The sequence below is a fragment of the Bos grunniens genome, chromosome 28 (assembly GCF_055505025.1).
Source record: "Bos grunniens cultivar Pamir isolate PY7600 chromosome 28, Bosgru_T2T1.0, whole genome shotgun sequence".
Taxonomy (NCBI): domain Eukaryota; kingdom Metazoa; phylum Chordata; class Mammalia; order Artiodactyla; family Bovidae; genus Bos; species Bos grunniens.
Window position 1 is genome coordinate 39,070,080 of NC_141192.1, and position 25,624 is coordinate 39,095,703.

The window sequence follows — 25,624 nt, forward strand, 5'->3', positions numbered from 1 at the left end:
GTCCTTTTATTTATTATTATATTTTAGCAACGTCTTTCTACCAAAGCCCTTCAATCTAGTCCACTGAAGAAAGCACTGCACGAGGCTCCCAGCACAAGGACTGGCCACTGTGGATGATTCCTTTGGCCCATGTTAGGTATGGAATGGTTGGTTTCGGAGAAGGTCATGGTGGAACCATTTGATCTGAAGAAGCCCCAGTTCCACGGTGACCACCTAAGGGATCCTGCTACTTGGTTAGTAAAAGAAGGAAGTCTCTAGACCAGGAAGTCTCTAGGCCTTACTTCTCAGGGGCCTGGACACTCAAAGAGAACTCCCCAAAACATATTTTTAAAAAATTTGCCTCCAAATGAAGTTGTCTCTGGGATCAGGGAGTGGCATTCATTTCTTGGGCACATCTAATACATTTTGTCTATTTTATCAACAGTGTTAACTGTACATTTTCTCCATGAGGGCCTTTTTAGTTGGTCATTTCACGTGTGGAAGGTCCTCTCCCCACGTCATCTGAGAGGTGATCACAAGAAGGATGAGCAGATCCAAGAGCTCAGTGGCTTAAGAGAGAAGGAGATGAGGAAACCTGCAGACAAACGTTTTCCAACATCACCTTTCCAGAATCTAGGGGAAGGATCACTGGTATTTGGAAAACTGCTTGAGAAAAAGAAAGCCAACCTTGCTCAGGCAGAAGTGGATGGAGGGAAGGAGGTGGGGGGCAGAGGGTGTGAACAGAGGACTAAGTGGCTGGCTCTGCAGACAGCTGCCCGCTGCCCTGCCCAGGAGCAGAAAGCATCATTCTGCTGGGCTGGATGAGCCAGGCCAAGGAGAGGGACGTGAGAGGACATGCTCCCATAGCCATCACAGCCCAAGCTCACAGCAGGGCCCAGTGTGGCCCAGATACCAGCAAGTGAGGAGGGGAGAAAAGATGGAACTAGAACAAGTCAAATACACTAAGGTGGAGAACAGCCACAGCCCAGGCCACCTATTAATAACATGAAAATGCCACAATCAAGGAGAAAAATGAAAACAAAAGTCAAAGGGGATTGGATGCAATTGTAAATTTAATTTGATTGTTCTTTCCATTAATCTAAAATGCAACTTGCCTTTGTTCATTACATCCATAGAAGAAACAGAAAGCTCATCACTGTTTGCTGAACTCTGTGCTGCTTCAGCAACAGGCAACCAGCAACAGGCAAATCAGTCAAATCACTAAATTTACCGAGAAACCATTTCAACTGCATTGACTCCATTTTGGCTTTCTATGAACGGAACTTTCATCTAATTGACATGATATTTCTGTTTGCCCTTTAATTTTCATACAATAGTTCAGTTGCACTTTCCATGCACTTTTCTCCAGCCCCTATTTGCAAAAGTCTTCCTTCTTCCCAGAGAAGAGCAAGGAAAGATAAGAAGGCCTTCTTCAATGAACAATGCAAGGAAATAGAAGAAAACAACAGAATGGGAAAGACTAGAGATCTAATCAAGAAAATTAGAGATACCAAAGGAATATTCCATGCAAGAATGGGCACAATAAAGAGCAGAAATGGTAAGGACCTAACAGAGGCAGAAGAGGTTAAGAAGAGATGGCAAGAATACACAGAACTATACAAAAAAGATCTTAATAACCCAGAGAACTATGATGGTGTGGTCACTCACCTAGAGCTAGCCAGACATTCTGGAGTTCAAAGTCAACTGGGCCTTAGGAAACATCACTACAGACAAAGCTAGTGGAGGTGATGGTAACTCCAGCTGAGCTATTTCAAATCCTACAAGATGGTGCATTAAAGTGCTGCACTCAATATGCCAGCAAATTTGGAAAACTCAGCAGCGACCACAGGACTGGAAAAGTCAGTTTTCATTCCAGTTCCAAAGAAATGTTCAAATTACCGGACAATTGTGCTCATTTCACACGCTAGTAAGGTTATGCTCAAAATCCTTCAGCTAGCCTTCAGTAGAATATGAAAAGAGAACTTCCAGATGTACAAGCTGGGTTTAGAAAAGGCAGAGAAACCATAGATCAAATTGCCAACATCCAATGGATTACAGAGAAAGCAAGGGAATTCCAGGAAAACATATACTTCTGCTTCATTCATTATGCTAAAGCCTTTGACTGTGTGGATCATAATAAATTGTGGAAAATTTTTAAAGAAATAGGAATACCAGACTACCTTACCTGTCTCTTGAGAAACCTGTATGCAGGTCAAGAAGCAACAGTTAGAACCAGACATGGAACAACAGACTGGTTCCAAATTGGGAAAGGAGTACGTCAAGGCTGTATCAGTTCAGTTCAGTTCAGTTCAGTCACTCAGTTGTGTCCGACTCTTTGCGACCCCATGGACTGCAGCACGCCAGGCCTCCCTGTACATCACCAACTCCTGGAGTTCACTCAAACTCATATCCATTGAGTTGGTGATGCCATCCAGCAATCTGATTCTCTATCGTCCCCTTCTCCTCCTGCCCCCAATCCCTCTCAGCATCAGTCTTTTCCAATGAGTCAGCTCTTCGAATCAGGTGGCCAAAGTATTGGAGTTTCAGCTTTAGCATCAGTCCTTCCAATGAACACCCAGGACTGATTTCCTTTAGGATGGACTGGTTGGATCTCCTTGCAGTCCAAGGGACTCTCAAGAGTCTTCTCCAACACCACAGTTCAAAAGCATCAATTCTTCAGTGCTCAGCTTTCTTCACAGTCCAACTCTCACATCCATACATGACTACTGGAAAAACCATAGCCTTGACTAGATGGACCTTTGTTGGCAAAGTAATGTCTCTGCTTTTGAATATGCTATCTAGGTTGGTCATAACTTTCCTTCCAAGGAGTAAGCATCTTTTAATTTCATGGCTGCAGTCACCATATGCAGTGATTTTGGAGCCCCCCAAAATAAAGTCTGACACTGTTTCCCCTGTTTCCCCATCTATTTCCCATGAAGTGATGGGACCAGATGCCATGATCTTTGTTTTCTGAATGTTGAGCTTTAAGCCAACTTTTTCACTCTCCTCTTTCACTTTCATCAAGAGGCTTTTTAGTTTCTTTTCACTTTCTGCCATAAGGGTGGTGTCATCTGCATATCTGAGGTTATTGGGATTTCTCCCATATTGTCATCCTGTTTATTTAACTTATATGCAGAGTACATTATGCAAAATGCTGGACTGGATAAAGCACAAGTTGGAATCAAGATTGCTGGGAGAAATATCAAACACTTCAGATATGCAGATAATACCACCCTTATGGCAGAAAGTGAACAGGAACTAAAGAGCCTCTTGATGAGGGTGAGAGAAGAGAGTTAAAAAACTGGCTTAAAACTCAACATTCAAAAAACTAAGATCATGGCATCCAGTCCCATCACTTCATGAAAAATAAAAGGGGAAAAAGTGGAATCAGTGACAGATTTTATTTTCTTGGGCTCCAAAATCACTGCAGACGGTGACTGCAGCCATGAAATTAAGAGACCTTTGTTTCTTGAAAGGAAAGCTATGACAAAAAGCAAAGATATCACTTTGCTGACAAAGATCTATATGATCAAAACTATGGCTTTTCCAGTAGTCTTGTACCAGTGTGAGTGTTGGACCATGAAGGAGGCTGAGCACCAAAGAATTGATGCTTTTGAACTGAGGTGCTGGAGAAGACTCTTGAGGGTCCCTTGCACTGCAAGGAGATAAACTAGTCAATTCTAAAGGAAATCAACTCTGAAGATTCATTGGAAGGATTGATGCTGAAGCTGAAGCACCAGTACTTTGGCCAGCTGATGCAAAGAGTTGAGTCATTGAAAAATACTGATGCTGACAAAGACTGAAGGCAAAAGGAGAAGAGGGCGGCAGAGGATGAGATGGGTTAGATAGCATCACCAACTCAATGGACATGAATGTGAGCAAACTCCAGGAGATAGTGAAGGACAGGGAAGCCTGGTATAAGGCAGGCATGGGATTGTAAAGAGTTGGACATGACTGAGCGATTGAACAACCACTTCCTTTTATCAGGGATGGTGACCAGGGGCAGCTTCCTTCATGTTTGTGATCATGAAGGCTCACAAAAAAGTGATGTCAGTCCCTTGAGTATGATCAGTAGGAAAGACAAGTATTTTTTAATGTCATTAATATCAGTGGGCTTCCCAGGTGGCACAGTGGTAAAGAATATGCCTCCTACAACAGGAGATGCAAGAGTTGCTGGTTCGATCCCTGGGTCAGGAAGATCCCCTGGAATAGGAAATGGCCAGCCATTCCAATATTCTTGCCTGGGAAATTCTATGGACAGAGGAGCCTGGCGAGATACAGTCCATGGGGTTGCAAAGAGTTGGACGTGACTGAGCACATACACCTTGGAATTAAACTTAGAGGTTAGCCTTCCAAAGGGAACGTAACACAAGGAGGATTTCCAAGTTTCCCCTATTATAAAAAATGAGTCATGTTGTGGCAGGGGGCCATACAAAGTCAACTCAGATATCTCCTCTCTGAGAATTGATGTTTGACTCATCCGAAGTGCAATGGCTGTTGAAGTGGCAGATGGGGAACAAGTATGGCTGGGTAATGAACGTGAACAGTGCAGGCTGCTGATCGGAAGTAAGGAGGAGAGAATGCCCAGATGGTGCATTGGTAAAGAATCTGCCTGCCAGTGTTGGAGGTGCAAGAGATGCTGGTTCGATCCCTGGGTTGGGAAGATTCCCTGGAGTAGGAAACAGCAACCCACTCCAGTATTCTTGCCAGGAAAATCCCAAGGACAGAGAAGACTTCTGGGCTACAGTCAATGGAGTTGCAAAGGTCAGACATGACTAAGCACACACTCAGAGTGGGACTACATCCCAGAGATGGAAAAGGCATGATTTCTAGGCCCAGCAGAGCTCTGTTGGCCCTTTGAGGATTCATGGTCAGGGGATTACAGATCAGGTGGGTAGATTTTGGTTCAAATGAGACTAAGTTGATTGGCCCCTGAGTCAGTAAACCTGAGTTGTTTTCAGATCAAAGACTATGTACTAAGCCATGTCAGCTGGCTTGGGTATATGACCCACATACACCCTTGATAGGAAAGGAACCCAAGATAGATGATGAGCACAAATCCATTTCTGCCAAAGACCTCTTCTTGGTACACCAAGAATAGAGGATAGTAGACACTCTCTTGACTGCTTCCACTTGGCTGACACAACAGTCTAACACCATTCATTCCTGGCAGGACAAAGCTGAAGCTGGCAACTTACTCCTTAGCATACCCAAGCCTTTCAGGTCCTACCAGCCTAAATCATGTTGGCCAAGATTTCAATGTGTTTGCTTCCAATCCTGCTTGTGTCCACTGTTCTTGGTTGTTCAAGTGCATAATTCAATTAAATATTTTCTAAATCAATGAAGTGTGACTGAGAAAAGTATGACTGTGCTTTTCTACGAAATTTATGTTGAGAGCTTCAAGGAACACTTAATAAAAGGAATTTGCTAAAATATCACTGCTGAATTAGGTGTAGATGAAACAATATTCAGAAAACTAAGATCATGGCCTCTGGTCCCATCACTTAATGGGAAATAGATGGGGAAACAGTGGCTGACTTTATTTTTTGGGGCTCCAAAATCACTGCAGATGGTGACTGCAGCCATGAAATTAAAAGACGCTTACTCCTTGGAAGGAAAGTTATGACCAACCTAGATAGCATATTCAAAAGCAGAGACATTACTTTGCCAACAAAGGTCCGTCTAGTCAAGGCTATGGTTTTACCAGCAGTCACGTATGGATGTGAGAGTTGGACTATAAAGAAAGCTGAGTGCAGAAGAATTGATGCTTTCAAACTGTGGTGTTGGAGAAGACTCTTGAGAGTCCCTTGGACTGCAAGGAGATCCAACCAGTCCACCCTAAAGGAAATAAGTCCTGGGTGTTCATTGGAAGGACTGATGCTAAAGCTGAAACTCCAATACTTTGGCCACCTGATGCAAAGAGCTGACTCATTTGAAAAGACCCTGATGTTGGGAAAGATGGAAGGCTGGAGGAGAAGGGGATGACAGAGGATGAGATGGTTGGATGGCATCACTGACTCAATGGACATGAGTTTGAGTAAACTCTGGGAGTTGGTGATGGACAGGGAGGCCTGGTGTGCTGCAGTCCATGGGGTCGCAAAGAGTCAGACACGTCTGAGCGGCTGAACTGAGCTGAAACACTGTGAAAGACAGGGAAAGCTATAAAAATCTGTAAGTTCTACACTTATGTAATTTTAAAAATACCTATGTTCTTGGTGCTCTTTAAAGAACTCTCACTGGGATAGGTTGGTTTGGTGGGATAAGGATGGCTTATCATTTAAGTCAAATCAATAAGCATCTGCTTATCACTTGTTATAGTCACAATTCTAGACAAGGCACTGTAGCTGATACAAAACAAGTAAATAGTCCCTCTTTTTGAAAGATTATGGTAAAATTGGGGAGATAAGACTGATTCCTCAAAAGGAAGTAATGCAAGTTTAAATAAAATTACCTATTAAGTAGTGTGGAATATAATAGTGCTATAGAATTCCTATCTAGTGGCAAGAGTTGGACTGATTGGAGAAGGTCTCCTAAAAGATAAAGTTGTGAGTTGAACCTCGAAGGATAGTTGGCATTCCAGGTGGTTCAGTGATCATGAATCTGCCTACCAAGCAGGAGATTAAGTTTGATCCCTGGACTGGGAAGATCCCCTGGATAAGGATTTCCCAATTCTAAGGAATCCAAAAAAAGGATTTTCTTTCCTGGGAAATCCCATGCATAGAAAAGCCTGGAAGGCTATAGTTCAGGGGGCCACAAAGAGTTGGACATGACTTAGAAACTAAATAACAACAACAACAAAATTGAAGGATAGTTAGGATTCATACAGTTTGGGTTAGGGAGGAGGTAACGTCCTTAGAGAGAGAAGAGAAGAAATTGTATCCGTGACACAATAATAAATGGTTATAAAAATGGCAGTAATTTTTCAAATTAAATATAGAGTAGCCACATTTAAAAAATTAACAGAAGGGGGAGGAGCCAAGATGGTGGAGGAGTAGGACGGGGAGAACACTTTCTCCCCCACAAATTCATCAAAAGAGCATTTAAAAGCCGAGTAAATTCCACAAAACAATTTCTGAATGCTGGCAGAGGACATCAGGCACCCAGAAAAGAAACCCAAGTCTTCGAAAGGAGGTAGGAAAAAATATAAAAGACAAAAAAAGAGACAAAAGAGGGAGGGACAGAGTTCCGTCCCAGGAAGGGAGTCTTAAAAAGAGAGAAGTTTCCAAACATCAGGAAACCTTCTCACTGCCGAATGTGTGCCGAGCTTTGGAAGCACAGAGGGCAACATAACAGGGAGAAAAAATAAATAAACAATTAAAACCTGCACATTGCGAGCCCTGTGGTAACTCACCCAGTGGAGAAGCAGCACAGATGCCTGCACACGCCATTAGCAAGAGGGGGCTGGGCAGGGAGGTGCGGTGTGGGCTGCATTGCTTAGAGTAAGGACCTGGCCTGAATACCCTGAGTGCTATCTGAGCGAAATAATTTGGGCTAGCAAACCAGACTGTGGGATATCTATCATCACGCGAAAAGCCAGCCCTAACCTAAGACACCGCCAGGCCCGCGCATGGAACAAAGGACTGAACAGAGATAGCCAGCTACAGACCATCCCCCTCCCGTGACAGGCAGCCAGAGCCGGAAGGGGGCATTCGCAGCCCCAGAGAGACATTATCTATAAAACTGTAAGCAGGCTTCTTTGCTAACTAAAACTTCTTGGGGGTCTGGACGGTCAACATCTCCCTGAGAAGGTGCGCTGGTTGTACACCTAGATAACTGAGTGGCGGGGAGGCGATAAGTCGCAGCAATCGCGCTCGCCAAACACCTCATCACCGGAGCTGTTCGGACCTGGGAAGGACACAAAACGCAGGCCCAACCGAGTCTGCGCCTCTGAGGACTACCCGAGTGCCTGAACCTGAGCGGCTTGGACCTGGGAGGTGCAGGCAGCCCAGAGCCAGCCTCGGATGGTTCCCAGCGGAACAACCTAGAGCCCGAGCAGTGTGGGCAGGGAGGCTACATGCGCCGTGAGCGGGGGCAGACCCAGTGTGGCTGAGGCACTGCGAGCACATGCCAGTGTTACTTGTTTGCAGCATCCCTCCCTCCCTTCCCCACAGCGCGACTGAACAAGTGAGCCTAAAAAGAAAAAAAAAAAAGTGTCCTCCACCTTCCCCTTTGTGTCAGGGCAGAAACCAGACACTGAAGAGTCCAGCAAACAGAAGAAGCTATAACAGAGGGAACCGCCTTGAAAGCTACAGGCAATAGATCAAAACCCTGTGGTTACTACCGACTACATAGGAAGGGGCTTATAGATCTTCAGAAATAAAAGTCAGACCAAGAAACTAGCCAAAAATGAGCTGAACCCACAATACTCACAAAAAACCAGAGAAAGTCCTCGTTATATTTTTACTATTTTTACGATCATTCTTTCTTTCTTTTTTTTTTTAAATTTTTAAAAAAAATTTAAGTCCTCTATTATTCCTTTAATTTTCACTTTTATAACCTATTACTTTGCAAAAAAAAAGACCCTATTTTTTTTCTTCAGCAAACTTCATATATATATTTTTTATAATTTTTTGACCTTGTTTTTTTTTTTTTTTTCTTTTCTTTACCATTGTATTTTTGAAATTCCAAGCTCTACTCTAGATTTTTAATTTTAGCTTTTTGGTATTTGTTATCAATTCTGTACCTATAGTTTTTTTTATAATTTCTGTGACTTTTTTTTTTCTCTGTTTCTTTCTCTCCTTCTTTTATATAACATTGTATATCTGAAATTCCAAACTCTACTCTAGATTTTTAATTTATGCTTTTTGGTATTTGATATCAATTTTGTACCTGTATTTTCTTTATAATTTTTGTGACATTGTTTGTTTTTCTTTGTTTGTTTTTTTTCTTCTCTCTTTCTTTTTCTTCTTCTTTTTTTTAACATTGTATTTTTGAAATTCCAAACTCTATTCTAGATTTTTAACTTTTGCTTTTTGGTATTAGTTATCAATTTTGTACCTATTTTTTCTTTATAATTTTCGCGAACTTGTTTGTTTTTGTTTGTTCGTTTTTTCTCTCTTTCTTTTCCTTCTTCTTTTCTTTAACATCGTATTTTTAAAATTCCAAACTCTACTCTAGATTTTTAATTTTTGCTTTTATGTATTTGTTACCAATTTTGTACCGTTAAGAACCCAATCTTCAGTACCCATTTTTCACTAGGGAACGAGATTACTGGCTTAACTGCTCTCTCTCCCTTTGGACTCTCCTTTTTCTCCACCAGGTCACCTGTGTCTCCTCCCTAACCCCTCTCTACTCTACCCAACTCTGTGAATTTCTGTATGTTTCAGACGGTGGAGAACACTTAGGGAACTGATTACTGGCTGGATCTGTCTCCCTCCTTTTCACTCTCCCCTTTTATCCTTCTGGCCACCTCTGTCTCCTTTCTCCGTCTTCTCTTCTCTGTATAACTCCGTGAACATCTCTGAGCGGTCCAGTTGTGGAGTGCACATAAGGAAGTGATTATTGGCTAGTCCACTCTCTCCTCTACTGATTCCACCTCATCTCATTCGGGTCACCTCTAACTCCCTCCTCCCTCTTCTCTTCTCCATGTAATGCTGTGAACCTCTCTGGGTGACCCTCACGGTAGAGAAACTTTTGATCTTTAACGTAGATGTTTTATCAATGGTGCTGTATAGAAGGAGAAGTTTTGAAACTACTGTAAAAATAAGACCAATAACTGGAAGCAGGAGGCTTAAATCCAAACCCTGACTCCAGGGAATTCCTGACTCCAAGGAACATTAATTGACGGGAGCTCATCAAACGCCTCCATACCGACACTGAAAGCAAGCATCACACAAGGGCCAACAAGTTCCAGGGCAAGACATACCAAGCAAATTCTCCAGCAACAAAGGAGCACAGCCCTGAGCTTCAAGATACAGGCTGCCCAAAGTCACCCCAAAACCATAGACATCACATAACTCATTACTGGACACTTCATTGCACTCCAGAGAGAAGAAATACAGCTCCACCCACCAGAACACTGACACAAGCTTCCCTAACCAAGAAACCTTGACAAGCCACCTGTACAAACCCACACACAGCGAGGAAATGCCACAATAAAGAGAACTCCACAAACTGCCAGAATACAGAAAGGACACCCCAAAATCAGCAATTTAAACAAGATGAAGAGACAGAGGAATACCCAGCAGATAAAGGAACAGGATAAATGCCCACCAAACCAAACAAAAGAGGAAGAGATAGGGAATCTACCTGATAAAGAATTCCAAATAATGATAGTGAAATTGATCCAAAATCTTGAAATCAAAATGGAATCACAGATAAATAGCCTGGAGACAAGGATTGAGAAGATGCAAGAAAGGTTTAACAAGGACCTAGAAGAAATAAAAAAGAGTCAATATATAATGAATAATGCAATAAATGAAATTAAAAACACTCTGGAGGCAACAAATAGCAGAATAACAGAGGCAGAAGATAGGATTAGTGAATTAGAAGATAGAATGGCAGAAATAAATGAATCAGAGAGGATAAAAGAAAAACGAATTAAAAGAAATGAGGACAATCTCAGAGACCTCCAGGACAATATTAAACGCTACAATATTCGAATCATAGGGGTTCCAGCAGAAGAAGACAAAAAGAAAGACCATGAGAAAATACTTGAGGAGATAATAGTTGAAAACTTCCCTAAAATGAGGAAGGAAATAATCACCCATGTCCAAGAAACCCAGAGAGTCCCAAACAGGATAAACCCAAGGCGAAACACCCCAAGACACATATTAATCAAATTAACAAAGATCAAACACAAAGAACAAATATTAAAAGCAGCAAGGGAAAAACAACAAATAACACACAAGGGAATTCCCATAAGGATAACAGCTGATCTTTCAATAGAAACCCTTCAAGCCAGGAGGGAATGGCAAGACATACTTAAAATGAAGAAAGAAAATAACCTACAGCCCAGATTATTGTACCCAGCAAGGATTTCATTCAAGTATGAAGGAAAAATCAAAAGCTTTTCAGACAAGCAAAAGCTGGGAGAATTCTGCACCACCAAACCAGCTCTCCAACAAATACTAAAGGATATTCTCTAGACAGGAAACACAAAAATGGTGTATAAATTCGAACCCAAAACAATAAAGTAAATGGCAACGGGATCATACTTATCAGTAATTACCTTAAACGTAAATGGGTTGAATGCCCCAACCAAAGGACAAAGACTGGCTGAATGGATACAAAAACAAGACCCCTACATATGTTGTCTACAAGAGACCCACCTCAAAACAGGGGACACATACAGACTGAAAGTGAAGGGCTGGAAAAAGATTTTCCATGCAAATAGGGACCAAAAGAAAGCAGGAGTAGCAATACTCATATCAGATAAAATAGACTTTAAAACAAAGGCTGTGAAAAGAGACAAAGATGGTCACTACATAATGATCAAAGGATCAATCCAAGAAGAAGATATAACAATTATAAATATATATGCACCCAACACAGGAGCACCGCAGTATGTAAGACAAATGCTAACAAGTATGAAAGGAGAAATTAACAATAACACAATAATAGCGGGAGACTTTAATACCCCACTCACACCTATGGATAGATCAACTAAACAGAAAATTAACAAGGAAACACAAACTTTAAACGATACAATAGACCAGTTAGACCTAATTGATATCTATAGGACATTTCATCCCCAAACAATGAATTTCACCTTTTTCTCAGGCACACATGGAACCTTTTCCAGGATAGATCACATCCTGGGCCATAAATCTAGCCTTGGTAAATTCAAAAAAATAGAAATCATTCCAAGCATCTTTTCTGACTACAATGCAGTAAGATTAGATCTCAATTACAGGAGAAAAACTATTAAAAATACCAACATATGGAGGCTGAACAACACGCTGCTGAATAACCAACAAATCACAGAAGAAATCAAAAAAGAAATCAAAATTTGCATAGAAATGAATGAAAATGAAAACACAACAACCCAAAACCTGTGGGACACGGTAAAAGCAGTCCTAAGGGGAAAGTTCATAGCAATACAGGCACACCTCAAGAAACAAGAAAAAAGTCAAATAAATAACCTAACTCTACACCTAAAGCAACTAGAAAAGGAAGACATGAAGAACCCCAGGGTTAGTAGAAGGAAAGAAATCTTAAAAATTAGGGCAGAAATGAATGCAAAAGAAACAAAAGAGACCATAGCAAAAATCAACAAAGCCAAAAGCTGGTTCTTTGAAAGGATAAATAAAATTGACAAACCATTAGCCAGACTCATCAAGAAACAAAGGGAGAAAAATCAAATCAATAAAATTAGAAATGAAACTGGAGAGATCACAACAGACAACACAGAAATACAAAGGATCATAAGAGACTACAACGTGGAAGAAATGGACAAATTCTTAGAAAAGTACAACTTTCCAAAACTGGACCAGGAAGAAATAGAAAATCTTAACAGACCCATCACAAGCACGGAAATTGAAACTATAATCAAAAATCTTCCAGCAAACAAAAGCCCAGGTCCAGACGGCTTCACAGCTGAATTCTACCAAAAATTTAGAGAAGAGCTAACACCTATCCTGCTCAAACTCTTCCAGAAAATTGCAGAGGAAGGTAAACTTCCAAACTCATTCTATGAGGCCACCATCACCCTAATACCAAAACCTGACAAAGACCCCACAAAAAAAGAAAACTACAGGCCAATATCACTGATGAACATAGATGCAAAAATCCTTAACAAAATTCTAGCTATCAGAATGCAACAACACATTAAAAAGATCATACACCATGACCAAGTGGGCTTTATCCCAGGGATGCAAGGATTCTTCAATATCCACAAATCAATCAATGTAATACACCACATTAACAAATTGAAAAATAAAAACCATATGATTATCTCAATAGATGCAGAGAAAGCCTTTGACAAAATTCAACATCCATTTATGATAAGAACTCTCCAGAAAGCAGGAATAGAAGGAACATACCTCAACATAATAAAAGCTATATATGACAAACCCACAGCAAATATTATCCTCAATGGTGAAAAATTGAAGGCATTCCCTCTAAAGTCAGGAACAAGACTAGGGTGCCCACTTTCACCATTACTGTTCAACATAGTTTTGGAAGTTTTGGCCACAGCAATCAGAGCAGAAAAAGAAATAAAAGGAATCCAAATTGGAAAAGAAGAAGTAAAACTCTCACTATTTGCAGATGACATGATCCTCTACATAGAAAACCCTAAAGACTCCACCAGAAAATTACTAGAACTAATCAATGATTATAGTAGAGTTGCAGGATATAAAATCAACACACAGAAATCCCTTGCATTCCTATACACTAATAATGAGAAAACAGAAAGAGAAATTAAGGAAACAATTCCATTCACCATTGCAACGGAAAGAATAAAATACTTAGGAATATATCTACCTAGAGAAACTAAAGACCTATACATAGAAAACTATAAAACACTGGTGAAAGAAATCAAAGAGGACACTAATAGATGGAGAAATATGCCATGTTCATGGATTGGAAGAATCAATATAGTGAAAATGAGTACACTACCCAAAGCAATTTATAGATTCAATGCAATCCCTATCAAGCTACCAATAGTATTCTTCACAGACCTAGAACAAATAATTTCACAATTTGTATGGAAATACAAAAAACCTCGAATACCCAAAGCTATCTTGAGAAAGAAGAATGGAACTGGAGGAATCAACCTACCTGACTTCAGGCTCTACTACAAAGCCACAGTTATCAAGACAGTATGGTACTGGCACAAAGACAGAAATATAGATCAATGGAACAAAACAGAAAGCCCAGAGATAAATCCATGCACATACGGACACCTTATCTTTGACAAAGAAGGCAAGAATATACAATGGATTAAAGACAATCTCTTTAACAAGTGGTGCTGGGAAATCTGGTCAACCACTTGTAAAAGAATGAAACTAGAACACTTTCTAACACCATACACAAAAATAAACTCAAAATGGATTAAAGATCTAAACGTAGGACCAGAAACTATAAAACTCCTGGAGGAGAACATAGGCAAAATACTCTCTGACATACATCACAGCAGGATCCTCTATGACCCACCTCCCAGAATATTGGAAATAAAAGCAAAAATAAACAAATGGGACCTAATTAAACTTAAAAGCTTCTGCACATCAAAGGAAACTATTAGCAAGGTGAAAAGGCAGCCTTCAGAATGGGAGAAAATAATAGCAAATGAAGCAACTGACAAACAACTAATCTCAAAAATATACAAGCAACTCCTACAGCTCAACTCCAGAAAAATAAATGACCCAATCAAAAAATGGGCCAAAGAACTAAATAGACATTTCTCCAAAGAAGACATACAGATGACTAACAAACACATGAAAAGATGCTCAACATCACTCATTATCAGAGAAATGCAAATCAAAACCACTATGAGGTACCATTTCACACCAGTCAGAATGGCTGCGATCCAAAAGTCTACAAATAATAAATGCTGGAGAGGGTGTGGAGAAAAGGGAACCCTCTTACACTGTTGGTGGGAATGCAAACTAGTACAGCCACTATGGAGAACAGTGTGGAGATTCCTTAAAAACTGGAAATAGAACTGCCTTATGATCCAGCAATCCCACTGCTGGGTATACACACTGAGGAAACCAGAAAGGAAAGAGACACATGTATCCCAATGTTCATCACAGCACTATTTATAATAGCCAGGACATGGAAGCAACCTAGATGTCCATCAGCAGATGAATGGATAAGAAAGCTGTGGTACATATACACAATGGAGTATTACTCAGCCATTAAAAAGAATACATTTGAATCAGTTCTAATGAGGTGGATGACACTGGAGCCTATTGTACAGAGTGAAGTAAGCCAGAAAGAAAAACACCAATACAGTATACTAACATGTATATATGGAATTTAGAAAGATGGTAACAATAACCCTGTGTACGAGACAGCAAAAGAGACACTGATGTATAGAACAGTCTTATGGACTCTGTTGCAGAGGGAGAGGGTGGGAAGATTTGGGAGAATGGCATTGAAACATGTATAATATCATGCATGAAACGAATTGCCAGTCCAGGTTCAATGCACGATACTGGATGCTTGGGGCTAGTGCACTGGGACGACCCAGAGGGATGGTATGGGGAGGGAGGAGGGAGGAGGGTTCAGGATGGGGAACACATGTATACCTGTGGCAGATTCATTTTGATATTTGGCAAAACTAATACAATTTGTAAAGTTTAAAAATAAAATAAAATTTAAAAAAAAGAAAAAAAACTGGATTAAAAAAAATTAACAGAAGAGTTAGAATATAAAGTTGATTAATCTCAAGGAGTGGGAGAGAGTGAGAGAGAAAAACAAAGAAAAAAAAAAGATAAAATGAGAAGGTCAAGCTAGAAGGTCTAATATTGAACTGAAAAGAACATTAGAAAGAGAAAATGGAAAAAATGAAATGGAGGAAATTACAAAATAAATAATTCAAGAAAGTTTTTTTGAACTATAGGATGTGAGTCTTTATAATGAAAAGGCTGATCAAGTACCAAGCAAAATGAATGAAAAACCATGACAAGGCATATACTTGTGGCGAAAAAGGGATAAAGATAAGACTTAAGGCTCCCTAGAGAAATAAAACTGGCCAAAGGATGCACTCAATTGCTCAGTCTGACTCTCAGTCAGTCTGACTCAGTGTCTGACTCTTTGAGACCCCATGGACTGTAACCCACCAGGCTCCTCTGTCCATGGAATTTTCTAGGCAAGAATACTGGAGTGGGTTGCCATTTCCTTCTCCAGGGGATCTTCCAGACCCAGGGATAGAACCAAAGTCTCTTGTGCCTCCTGCACTGGGAGGTAGATTCTCTACCACTGTGCCTCCTGGGAAGCCCATATACCTGAAACTAATACAGCATTCCAGAATACTGGAGTGGGTAGCTGTTCCCTTCTCCAGGAGATCTTCCCAACCCAGGGATTGAACCCAGGTCTCCCACATTGAAGATGAATTCTTTACCAGCTGAGCCACAAGGGAAGCCCAAGAATACTGGAGTGGGTAGCCTATCCCTTATCTAGGGGAACTTCCCAGCCCAGGAATTGAACTGGGGTCTCATGCATTAAAGGAGGATTCTTTACCAACTGAGATATCAGGGAAGCCCTGGGGCTAAAGGATAGGAAATCATAATAGCATCAGACAGCCAGGCAATAATGGCCTTAACAATTTTTCAAGGAAAATATTTTTCAAGTCAGAATTCTAAAATCAGCCAACCATCCATCCATCAAATGTGAGAATGAAATAGACATACCCTCAGTTAGGCAGTGCTCAAAACACGGTCTTGCAAGCTACAGAAGGATGGGTTACATTAAAACCAGGGTGTAAACCAAACAAGAGGAAGACAGGGAAGCAGGGAACAGGCTCCAACACAGGCAGGACTGAACACTGGTCCTGGGATGGCAGACCAGGGAGTCACAGAGGCCCTGGGAGGGGAGGCTCCTCATTAAATCAGCACAGGGAACATGCTGACAGATTTTCGAGGTGGTGGAACGTTTTAAAAAAAATAGCAAGCATTAATGGAAATCAAGGTAAAGGCAATAAAAACAGGCAAATACTGCTGGCAGGAGAAACCGGAGTTCCTGGTAAAAGGAGACAGTCAATGAGTTAAATTTGCCCATTTATAATTAGCCAAAAACTGGGATAGCATTATGAGAGAACAGACTCAGGTGAAGAGGGGATGGGGTCTAACAGAAATCAATGCATCTAACTGTCATAAATATCCATAAGAACTGGGAGTGACTGAGAGTGAGCAGGTGTGGAGCAGGAGTTGCTATTTTTATGATAATTCTTTTACAGTTATTTTGCTTTTCCAAGATATGTACATGTATCAGTATTAAGTTGCTAAAAACTAAAAACTGTTTGAAAACACATGAGAGGTTGCTGTGGCTGAAGCTGCCATGATGAGTGTCCTGAGACAGCTCTGAGGGGTGCAGTTTGAAAACCATAGATAGAGAGAAAACCTACTCTGTTCTTTGACTGAACTCAGAAAATTAAGAGCTCCCAAAGAGTGCTGAACGAGGATGGGTACTCCTCTACCATCAGGGACGAGATCCTCATGGATGACGTAAAGCCTGGTTGAAGGCAGGGCACGTGTATCACCTTCGAGAAGGAAGAGGACCTGAATCCCAACATCATCTCAGCTGACATCACCTTATCATAAAGGAGAAAATGCACCCTTGCTTCCACAGGGAGAACGACAACCTCTTCTTTGTGATCTCCATCTCCTTGAGTAAGGCTCTGACCCACTACTCTGTGGAGGTGAAGACCGTAGATGACTGTCTGCTCAACATCCCCGCCAGTAACACTGTCCACCCCAAGGGCTACAAGAAGGTGCCAGGTAAGGGGATGTTGCCAGAGAACCCCATGAAGAAGGGGGATGTCTTCATTTTCTGCGCCAGCCAGTTCCCTACCTGTCTCACACCCCAGCAGAAAGAGATGCTGTGCCAGGCACTGCTGACCTGACTCTGGTGGACTGGGCCTGGAGCAGGGGAGGTGAAGGCTAGCTGGGCCTGACCAGCTCAGCCTCAGGTGTGCAGTGGAGCCAGCCCACGGCACAGACATGACATGAGGGTGGGATAGTATCCTCATGGAACTTTTAAACTGACACAATGAAGTTTTTGTTGTTGTTCAGTCACTAAGTCATGTTTGACTCTGCGACCCCATGGAGTGCAGCACGCCAGGCCTCTCTGTCCCTTTATATTTAAGGAAATAAAGTGTTTCTTTTTTCCTTTTAAAAAAAAAGATGCTGTAACTCAGACAGATTAAGTGATGCTCCCAAGTTCAAGTTCGACTGAACTGCAGCCTGGGCTCACTCCTCAGTGAACACTCCCAATGGCCCCCTTTCTCTTCTGGATCCTTTCCATCACCATTAAACATGTCTAAGCCTCACCATCTGATGCTGGGAGGGATTGGGGGCAGGAGGAGAAGGGGACGACGGAGGATGAGATGGCTGGATGGCATCACCGACTCGATGGTCATGAGTTTGAGTGAACTCCGGGAGTTGGTGATGGACAGGGAGGCCTGGCATGCTGTGATTCATGGGGTCGCAAAGAGTTGGACACAACTGAGCGACTGGACTGAACTGAACTGAACTGAAGCCTCACCAAGCTTAATATTAACAAAATGCTCCCCCACCTAAAGCAAGAGCAAGCATCTCATCAACCCCTTTCCCTCTCTCCAGCCCTCTTTCAGAGCCAAGCTTTTAGAAGAGTCATGGCACTCATGTCCCCCATGACCACCTCTCTCACCCTCAGCTCACCCTAATTCAGTGTTTGCTCCCACCACTCACCCAAACCCCTAGATCGGTTACCAGAGACCTTCTGTTGCTGAATCAAATAGGCACTTTCAGGTCTTCATCTTACTCTTGGAAACCATCACTGACTGTTCCTCCCTGAAACACCCTTCTTGGCTTCCAACTCAGCACACTCCTCTGGGCTTCCTCCCACCTCTCCACACCCTCCCAAGGCTTCCTTGGTACCTTCCAGGGTTCTCTTCTAGTCCACTCTCTTATTACCCTGCAGACAATGACTGAAGCAATCTCATCTACAATCAAGGTTTCAAAGGCCAGCCAGTCACTGTCTAGTGAAGAAACTTCTCCAATCTGGTACCATCCGCATCCTGGACACCAGACGCTGAATGTTCAGCCTTTCCGAATGAATGCTCCATCTTTCCCCTAAATGCTCAATCACCATAGTCAGTTCAGTTCAGTCTCTTAGTCGTGTCCGACTCTTTGTGACCCCATGGACTGCAGCACGCCAGGCCTCTCTGTCCATCACAAACTCCCGGAGCTTCCTCAAACACATGTCCATTGCATCGGTGATCCCATCCAACCATCTCATCCTCTGTTATCCCCTTCTTCTCCTGCCTTCAATCTTTCCCAACATCAGGGTCTTTTCACATGAGTCGGTTCTTTGCATCAGGCAGCCCAAGTACTGGAGTTTCAGCTTCAGCATCAGTCCTTCCAATGAATATTCAGGACTGATTTCCTTTAGGATTGACTGGTTAGATCTTCTTGAAGTCCAAGGGACTCTCAAGAGTCTTCTCTAACACCACAGTTCAAAAGCATCAATTCTTCAGCACTCTGTTTTCTTTATAGTCCAACTCTCACATCCATATATGACTACTGGAAAAACCATAGCTTTGACTAGACAGACTTTTGTTGGTAAAGTAATGTCTCTTTTTTAATATGCTGTCTAGGTTGGTCAGAGCTTTTCTCCCAAGGAGCAAGTATCTTTTAATTTCATGGCTGCAGTCACCATCTGCAGTGATTTTGGAGCCCCCCAAAATAAAGTCTGTCACTATTTCCATTGCTTCCCCATCTATTTGCCATGAAGTGATGGGACCGGATGCCATGATCTTAGTTTTCTGAATGTTGAGTTTAAAGCCAACTTTCTCACTCTCCTCTTTCACTTTCATTATGAGTCTCTTTAGTTCTTCTTTGCTTTCTGCCATAAGGGTGGTGTTATCTGCATATCAGAGGTTATTGAGATTTCTCCCAGCAATCTTGATTCCAGCTTGTGCTTCATCCAGTCCAGCATTTTGCGTAATGTACTCTGCATATAAGTTAAATAAGCAGGGTGACAATATACAGCCTTGATGTACTCCTTTCCTGGTTTCGAACCCATCTGTTGTTTCATGTTCAATTCTAACTGTTGCTTCTTGACCTGCATACAGGTTTCTTAGGAGGCAGGTCAGGTGGTCTGGTATTCCCATCTCTTTAAAAATTTTCCACAGTTTATTATGATCCACACAGTCAAAAGCTTTGGTGTAGTCAATAAAGCAAAAGTAGATGTTTTTCTGGTTGGCAATTTGATCTCTTGTTCCTCTGCCTTTTCTAAATCCAGCTTGAACATCTGGAAATTCTCAGTTCACATACTGTTAAAGCCTAGCTTGGAAAATTTTGAGGATTACTTTGCTAGCTTGTGAGATGACTGCAATTGTACGGTAGTTTGAATATTCTTTGGCATTGCCTTTCTCTGGGATTGAAATGAAAACTGAACTTTTCCAGTCCTGTGGCCACTGTTGAGTTTTCCAAATTTGCTGGCATATTGAGTGCAACACTTTCACAGCATCATCTTTCAGGATCTGAAATAGCTCAACTGGAATTCCATCACCTCCACTAGCTTTGTTCATACTGATGCTTCCTAAGGCCCACTTGACTTCCCATTCCAGGATGTCTGGCTCTAGGTCAGTGATCACACCATCGTGGTTATCTAGGTCATGAAGATCTTTTTTGTACAGTTCTTCTGTGTATTCTTGCCCCCACTTCTTAATATTTTCTGCTTCTGTCAGGTCCATACCATTTCTGTCCTTTATTGTGCTCATCTTTGCATGAAATGTTCCCTTGGTATCTCTTAACTTTCTTGAAGAGATCGCTAGACTTTCCCATTTTATTGTCTTCATCTATTTATTCACAATGATTGCTGAGGAAGGCTTTGTTATCTCTCCTTGCTATTCTTTGGAACTCTGCATTCAAATGGGCATATCTTTTGTTTTCTCCTGTGCCTTTCACTTCTCTTCTTTTCTCAGCTATTTGTAAGGCCTCAGACAACCATTTTGCCTTTTTGCATTTCCTTTTTTGAGGGATGGTCTTGATTACTGCCTCCTGTACAATGTCATGACCCTCTGTCCATAGTTCTTCAGGCACTCTTATCAGTTCTAACCCCTTGAATCTGATTGTCACTTCCACTGTATAATCACCATAAGGTATCACAATTGCTAGACACTTGGGAATGGCTCTTAACATCTCCTTTTCCCCTTTCACATCTAATTCATCACCAAGGTTTATTTCTCCTAAGTTTCTTATTGTTGTGACCACACTTGCCTCTGTTCCTTCTCAACTGGACCACGGCTGCTGGGAGCTTGTCTTCACAGTTGCCTCTGCTCCAATTCAACCCATTGCACACTCCATGCTACAATCAGAGATCCTTCTTTTCCCTCACTTTTATTTAGGATGAGGGCCCAGCTCCCCACAGGCTTACCAGGTCTGTCCTGAACTGGCCTCTGCCCATCCCATAGCTTTACCCATCACTTTGCCTTCTCTACTCAGAATTTAAGCCACTTTGAACTCATTTCGGTCACTTGGCTTCAATGCTCTTTATTCTGCTCTGAGTCTCATTGGATTCTCTATTCCCTCGAAATACTCTTCCTCCTTCGTTAGGTGGTTTCTTTCCAACCACTGGGTATCAGCTCATACACCCTCTTCAATGAAGTGCCTGATGTATGTTTCCAATGACCTGGAAGCCTCATCATAGGTGTAGAAGTGAAGTCGCTCAGTCATGTCCAACTCTTTGTGACCCCATGGACTGTAGCCTACCATGTTCCTCCATCCAAGGGATTTTCCAGGCAAGAGTACTGGAGTGGATTGCCATTTCCTTCTCCAGAGGACCTTCCCAACCCAGGAATTGAACCTGGGTCTCCTGCATTGTAGGCAGATGCTTTACCATCTGAGCCACAAGGGAAGTCCTACATCATAGGTGTAGGGTCCTTTATTGTAACTGCTTATTTAATCACCTGACTTCTTCACTAGAATGTAAGATCCATGTGGTCATTATATTTCTGCTTCATTTTATATCCCTAGAACTTAGCCCATAATATGTGTAAATAAATTTTTTTAACTGAATGAATGTGCTTATTCCTTTCTGGAGGACCACTGATTTTCAAGCATTGATGCACACACCATCAGTCTTAGAAATCTCAGGGAGCTTTTAAAAATACAAACTGCTTGGATTCATCTGTAAACATGTCCAATCGTACTGTTCCTCGAGGGGCCTAGGATTCAGTAGAGATGGTGCAGTTTACATGAGGGTGACATTCCTGACAGCATGCCATAATGCAAAATGTATATTTCTTGATGTATTTTCCCACAGTAGCACCATGTTTCTGTTTGCAACTCATGTTAACACTGCCACCTGGCATTTATAGTTCCCTTGTTCCCTCCTAGTTGAAACTGTGATTCTTGTTTAACTTTAAAAATCTCAAGGGAGTCACATTATTTGAAATTTTATGCATAAATGAAACATTAGTCATACCTGTATTTTGTTACTGCAAATTTGCATTAAAATGAGACTGTGCTGTATTTTTAAAAATTTCCAAATGATTATCAGGTGCAGCTAAGTTTGGATCCCAAGTTTCATGCTGTCTCTCTCTCTCTCCCTCCTCTGTTTGCTTTATTTCTTTAAAAAAAAGTTAAAAACCATGGTAAAATCCAGTTAACAAAAGGTACCATCTTAACCATTTCCCCTCTTTTTTCCCCATATGCTGACTCATTGAATTTTGATCACATCTATGGCATCACTGACTCGATGGACGTGAGTCTCAGTGAACTCCGGGAGTTGGTGATGGACAGGGAGGCCTGGCGTGCTGCGATTCATGGGGTCGCAAGGAGTTGGACACGACTGAGCGACTGAACTGAACTGAACTGAACTGACTGATGCACTAGATTCTTTAAAAAAGTATTTATTTGGCTGTGGCAGGTCCTAGTTGCTGCATGTGGGATCGAGTTCCCTGAACAGGGACTGACCCCGAGTCCCCTGCATTGGGAGTGCGAAGCCTTAGCCACAGACCATCAGGGAAGTTCCCATCTTAACTATGTTTAATTATTTAGTTCAGCGGCTATTTAGTTCAGTGGAGTTAAAAACATTCACATTGTTAGCTAACCAATCTCTAGAACCCTTTTTATCTTACAAAACTGAAACTTTGTACTCTACATGACCACTACTCATTCCTGTCTCCTACAGCTGCTGGCAACTGCCATTCCACTTCCTGTCCCTATGAACTGTCTATTGTATTAATAGGTACCTCAAATAAGGGGGATCATACAGTATTTGTCCTTTTGTAACTGGCTTATTTCACTTAGCATAATGCCCTCAAGGTTCATCCATGTTGTGGCATGTGTCAACATTTCCTTCCATTTAAGGCTGAATAATATTCCTTTGTGTAAAAAAAATATTCCTTTGTGTGTATATATCACATGCTGTTTATCCATTCATCTATTGATGGACACTTCGGTTGCTTCCACCTCTTGGCTATTGTGAATAATGCTGCTATGGACATCGATATACATATACCTCTTTGAGACCTTCACTTCAATCCTTTTTTACATATACCCAAAAGTGGTATATAACCCAGAAGTTAGACCATAAAGAAATCTGCCAAGGAATTGATGCTTTTGAACTGTGGTGCTGGAGAAGACTCTTGAGAGTCCCCTGGACAGCAAGGAGGTCAAACCAGTCAATCCTAAAGGAAATCCACCTTGAATACTCATTGGAAGGACTGATGCTGAAGTTCAGGCTCAAGTTCCAATATTTTGCCCACATGATGTGAAGAGCCAACTTGTTGGAAAGACCCTGATGCTGGGAAAGATTGAAGGCAAAAGGAGAAGGGGGAGGCAGAGGATGAGATGGTTGTATAACGTCATTAACTCAATGGACATGAATTTGAGCAAACTCCACGACATAGTGAAAGACATGGAAGCCTGGTGTGCTGCGGTCCATGGGGTCACAAAAAGTCAGACACAACCTAGCAACTGAACAAAAACAACTCAGAAGTAGAATTACTGGATACTATAATTCTACTTTTTTTTTTTTTTTGAGGAATTATCACACTGTTTTGCCTAGAGGTCATATCATTTTACATTCCACCAGAAGTGCACAAGGGTTCCATTTTTTTCACATCCTTGTCAACACTAGTTGGATATACGGTGATACCTCATTGTGCTTTTGATTTGCATTTCCATCATAATTAGTGATGTTGCGCATCTGTTCATAAGCTTGTTTGCTATTCTTTGGAGAATGTCTATTCAAGCCCTTTACCCATTTTTTCATTGTTTATTTTTGTTGTTTAGTTGTAGGGGTTCATACATTCTGGATATTAACCCCTTATCAGACAAATGATTTGCAATTTTTTTCCGTTACATAGATTGCCTTTTCATTCTGTTGATTGTGTCCTTTGATGCAAAAGAATGTTAAATTTCGACGGCGTCCAATTTTCACTTTTGTTGCCTGTGTTTTCAGTGTTATACCCAAGAAATCATTCCCAAATATAATGCCAAAAAAAGCCCTCGCGCTTTCTTCAAAGAGTTTTATAGTGCTACCTCTTGAAATTTGGTTCATTTTGCATTAATTTTTGTACAGGGTATAAAGTTAGGATCTAACTTCTTTCTTTGGCATGTCAATATTCAGCTTTCCTTAGCAGTATTTGTAGAAAAGATTGTCCTTTTCCCATTGGATGGTCTTAGCACCTGTGCAAACATCATTGACCATATATGTGAGGGTTTATTTCTGGGTTCCCTATTCTATTCCGTTGGTGTGTATGTCTGTCTTCATGCCAGTACCACATTTCAAGCCAATTTTAATGACTATGCTTTATAAGTTTTGTAATCAGGAGGTGTGAGACCTCCAACCTTGTTCTCATTTTTCAAGATTGTTTTGGCTATTTTGTATCCCTTGAGATTCTGTATAAATTTTAGGGTAGATTTTATTATTTCTGAGAAGACATGCTGTTGGGATTTTGATAGGGATTGCATTAAATTTGTAGATAGCTGTAGGCTGCAGTCCATGGGGTCGCTAAGAGTCGACACGACTGAGCGACTTCACTTTCACTTTTCACTTTCATGCAACGGAGAAGGAAATGGCAACCCACTCCAGTGTTCTTGCTTGGAGAATCCCAGGGATGGGGGAGCCTGATGGGCTGCCGTCTATGGGGTCGCACAGAGTCGGACACGACTGAATCGACTTAGCAGCAGCAGCAGTTGGGCATCAGTGATATCTTATCAATATTAAGTCTTCCATCCGTGAACCCTGGATGTCTTTCCATTTGTTTGTGTCTTCTTTAATTTTTTTATGGTATATTTTGTAGTTTCCTACAGGTAAGTCTTTCACCTCCTTAGTTATGTTTACTCCTAAATACTTAATTCTTTTTGACAATATTGTAAATAAAATGTTACTTTTTTTTTAGAAAACCCTTTTAAAATATATAACATATATTTAAGTGCACAAAAGGTAAAACATACAGTTTAATTTTTATAAAATAAAACACACATGTTACACCATCTCTACCAAGATACAGAATATATACCCACACCCCAGAAGCTTCCCCTGAGCCCTCTCCTAGTCATTATCTACCCCCTTAAATATTATATAATCAGTATGGAGAGTTCTATCTCCATATTTATTTTTTTCATCTTAATAAAGTTGGAACCATACATTATGTACTCTTTAGTGTCTGGTCTTTTTCACTCAGTATTATGTCTGAGAGATCGTATCCATATTGTTGTAAGTACCAATAATTCACTTGCTATGTGGCATCTAACTTTATGAATGTACCACTATTTATTCATCCTATAGTTGACAGACATTGAGTGGTGTGGATTATGAGCAGTGCTGCTAGGAACATTTACATATATTTGGTGCACATTTGTATGCATTTATGTTGGATATATATTACAGAGGGGAAATGAAGTGTCTGAGGATATCTATATACTTATATATAGATACACTCCTCCCAGAAGGCACTAGAGGTAAAGAACCCACTTGTCAATGAAGGAGACATAGGAGGTGTGGTTCGATCCCTTGGTCAGGAAGATCCCTTGGAGGAGGG

At 41.2% G+C, this 25,624-nt stretch overlaps 1 protein-coding gene and 1 pseudogene across 4 annotated transcripts in view; one reads left to right on the plus strand and one right to left on the minus strand.

Moving 5' to 3' along the window:
- SLC35F3 (solute carrier family 35 member F3) overlaps positions 1 to 25,624 on the minus strand; it is a 147,689-nt gene that overhangs the window by 18,638 nt on the left and 103,427 nt on the right. The window lies entirely within an intron of this gene.
- LOC147343177 (dnaJ homolog subfamily B member 13 pseudogene) lies at positions 139 to 17,488 on the plus strand (annotated as a pseudogene).